Source organism: Triticum aestivum, chromosome 5A (genome assembly GCF_018294505.1).
Source record: "Triticum aestivum cultivar Chinese Spring chromosome 5A, IWGSC CS RefSeq v2.1, whole genome shotgun sequence".
NCBI classification, from domain to species: domain Eukaryota; kingdom Viridiplantae; phylum Streptophyta; class Magnoliopsida; order Poales; family Poaceae; genus Triticum; species Triticum aestivum.
The window spans coordinates 442006883-442010774 of NC_057806.1; positions in this window are offsets into that span (position 1 = coordinate 442006883).

Consider the following 3892-nt stretch of genomic DNA (forward strand, 5'->3'; position numbering starts at 1 on the left):
CGGTGGCGGAGCCTCCGATTGTGTCAGAGGGTTCGGTATCGGGTATTTTGGCCGGGTCCAGAATGTTGCTACCGGTGTCCCCTTCCCATTCTACGGATGGCTTGAAGAGCCGTTCCAGGAATATGTTGGGAGGGACCGCATCGCGTTTTGCACCGATGCAGGCGAGGATATCCGTCGCCTGATTGTTTTCCCAAGCCACATGGTGAAATTCGAGCCCCTCGAACCGAGCTGAAATTTTTAGGACGGCATTGCGATAAGCTGCCATTTTCGGATCCTTGGCGTCGAAGTCTCCATTTATTTGGGATATCGCGAGGTTCAAATCCCCGCGCACCTATAGGCGTTGAATGCCCATGGATATTGTCATCCGGAGAGCATGTAGAAGGGCCTCATATTCGGCTACGTTGTTGGAGTCCGTATACATATCTGTAGTACGTATTGAACGGTATCTCCTGTTGGGGACATCAAAACGACGCCAGCCCCCAGACCAGCCAACAGTTTCGAGTCGTCGAAGTGCATGATCCAGTTTGAATATGTGCCGTACTCTTTAGGCAGTTCGGCTTCCGTCCATTCAGCGACGAAGTCAGCCAACACTTGCGACTTAATGGCTCGCCATGGCTTGTAAGTTATGTCGAACGGGAGGAGCTCAATGGCCCATTTGGCAATCCGGCCCGTCGCGTCACGGATGTTTATAATATCGTTAAGTGGTACTTCCGAGGCTACCGTTATCGAACACTCTTGAAAGTAGTGTCGCAGCTTTCGGGATGCCATAAATACCACATACGCTATCTTTTGATAATGCGGGTACCATGATTTGCACGGAATAAGGACAGTGGACACATAGTAAACCGGCTTTCGAAGGGGGAATTTGTGTCCGTCTGCTTCTCGCTCGACGACGAGCACTCCGCTTACTACTTGATGAGTTGCTGCAATGTATAATAGTATTGGTTCGCCAACGTTTAGCGCGGCCAGGACTGGGTTTGTTGCCAATATGGATTTTTTTTCGTTGAGTCTGGCCAAGGCGGCATCCGTCCACTCGAAGTGTTCGGTGCGCCAGAGCAGGCGGTAAAGGGGTAATGCCTTTTCTCCCAAGCGGGAGATAAAGCAGCTTAGAGCCGCCACGCATCCAATCAATTTTTGTATTTGTTTGAGGTCTGTTGGGGTAGCCAACTGTGACAACGCTCGAATTTTGGCCGGATTAGCTTCGATACCTCTACTGGAGACAATGAATCCCAGGAGCTTTCCGGCTGGTACGCCGAAAACGCATTTTTCCGGATTGAGCTTGATGTCATATGTTCGGAGGTTGTCGAATGTGAGCCTCAAGTCGTCTACTAGAGTTTTGACGTGCTTGGTTTTAACGACCACGTCGTCCACGTATGCCTCCACTCTTTTGTCGATCTGGTTTGCCAGACATGTCTGAATCATGCGCTGATATGTTGCGCTGGCATTTTTGAGCATGAAGGGCATTGTGTTGAAGCAAAATGGGTCGTATGGTGTGATGAATGTTGTTGCGGCTTGGTCTGGCTCCGCCATTTTAATTTGATGGTAGCCGGAGTATGCATCGAGGAAACACAATGAATCATGTCATGCGGTAGCATCGATGATTTGATTGATGCGGGGGAGGGGGGTTCCTTTGGGCAGGCCTTGTTCAGGTCCTTAAAATCGACGCACAAGCGCCAGGATTTGTCCTTCTTTGGTACCATCACCAGGTTTGCTAGCTAGTCCGGATGTTTTATGTCTTTGATGAATCCGGCCTCCAATAGCTTGGCTAGTTCCTCTCCCATGGCTTGTCTCTTAGGCTCGGAGAAACGTCGAAGAGCCTGCTTGACTGGCTTGAATCCTTTTAGGATATTTAGGTTGTGCTCAGCCAGCCTGCGTGGGATTCCTGGCATGTCTGAAGGGTGCCAGGCAAAAATGTCCCAGTTCTCGCGTAGGAACTCTCGCAGTGCAGCCTCGACATCAGGGTTTAATTGTGCCCCGATGGAAGCTGTTTTTGTAGGGTCCGTTGGATGGACTTGGAATTTGACTATTTTGTCCGCCGGTTTAAAGCAGGTGGACTTGGATCTTTTATCGAGTATCACATCATTCCTGTTCACCATGGAGCGCAGCGCAGTTAGTTCCTCGGCCGCTAGGGCTTCGGATAGTGCCTCGAGGGCCAGTGCGGCTGTCTTATTTTCGGCGCGGAGTGCTATGTCCGGATCACTAGCAAGAGTTATGATTCCATTGGGCCCGGGCATTTTGAGCTTCATGTACCCGTAATGGGGTATGGCTTGGAAGGTTGTAAACGCCTCCCGCCCTAGTAGAGCGTGGTATCCGCTGCTGAACGGGGCCACTTGGAATGTAATTTCTTCGGACCTGTAATTATCCGACGTGCCGAAAACCACATCTAGTGTGATTTTCCTGGCACAGCGTGCTTCCCGACTAGGGATGATTCCTCAAAAGCTTGTGCTACTGTGCTCAATGTAGCTCCAGTCTATTTCCATCTTTTGAAGAGTTTCCTCATAGATGAGGTTTAATCCGCCGCCGCCGTCCATGAGTACCTTGGTGAGTCGAAAGCCGTCCACAATTGGACTGAGGACCAGTGCGGCTGGTGCTCGGGCTGTTCGGAATTTGGGTTTGTCACTGGCATTGAAGGTAATAGCCGTGTCACTCCAAGGATTTATTTATGCTATGTGGCAGATTTCGGCCATGCTGTGGAGTGCTCGTTTACGTCTATTATTTGATGTGAAGGTCTCAAAGACCGTTAACACCGTATTGTTGTCCACGGGATGGTGCTCTATGGTTTTTGGGAGGAGTAGATCCTCACCACTTTTGGCCTCCTGCCGGAGTATCCAACATGCTCTAAGGATGTGCGTTGGTATTGCATCCGCTGTACTATAAATTTTGCAGGGTCCGTTGAGCCATCCCTCCAGTACGGTTCCTTGCCCCGTTGAGGGCTTTTGCTTTTTGATAGTTAATCCAGGTGTATTGTGATAATGCACCCTTTTATTTCGGACTGGGTTTGTATTCAGGGCCGAATTATCCCAAAATTTTATTTCGGTTTTCCAGGCGCTTTCCATCGCACAGTACTTTCGTACTATGGACACCAAGTCGGCAAAGCATGTAATTTCGCGGCGACTTATGGCATTGAGGATTCCCTTGTCCGTGCAATTATTGCGAAAGAATGAAATTGCGTCTTCCTCGCGGCAGTCCTTTATCCTGTTCATGACTAGGAGGAATCTGGCCCAGTAATGGTGTACTGTTTCTTCGGGCTCTTGCCTAATTTGGGATAGATCGCGTATGTTTGGGTGGGTGGGTGGGATTGAATCCGAATCCTCACCCGATCTGAGACTCAGGGGCCAAGGAGTTTCCGAACTCGAAAGTTTGGATTCTTGGATGTTTTTTGATAAATCTAGCCTGCTGCCTGATTCTAGGTTCAGACCTTGAGTGACGTCCTCCCCTCCGCGGGTATCCGGCTTGGAGGGATCGGGAATCTGGACATAGCTAGTCCTTAAGATAGATGAAGGGTTGCCGCATTGTTCCTCCACCACTGCAACATGATGGGTGACCTGGGGAGAGTTAATCTCTCTCAGATCGGGTTTAAGCCCAATCTAATCATAGTCTGTAGCGACTCCCAGGGCGGCGATGCGATCCAAGAGCTCGTTCAGGGAAGAGAGCTCCATTGGATCTAACTGCTCGGCGAGTTCCGAGTTGACGTTAAGATTGCTTTCGATGACCCGAGAAGTCATCGTCGGCGCAGCGGCCGAACGTGCGATCGTAAGAAAACCACCTAGCCGGAGAGTTTGGCCGATAGCCAAAGCTCCCTCAGTGATAGTGCCGTCTTTAAAGACGAGATGAGACATCCTTCCTGGGGGCGACGGCACAGTGGAACTCTCAATGAAAGCACCAATGTCGG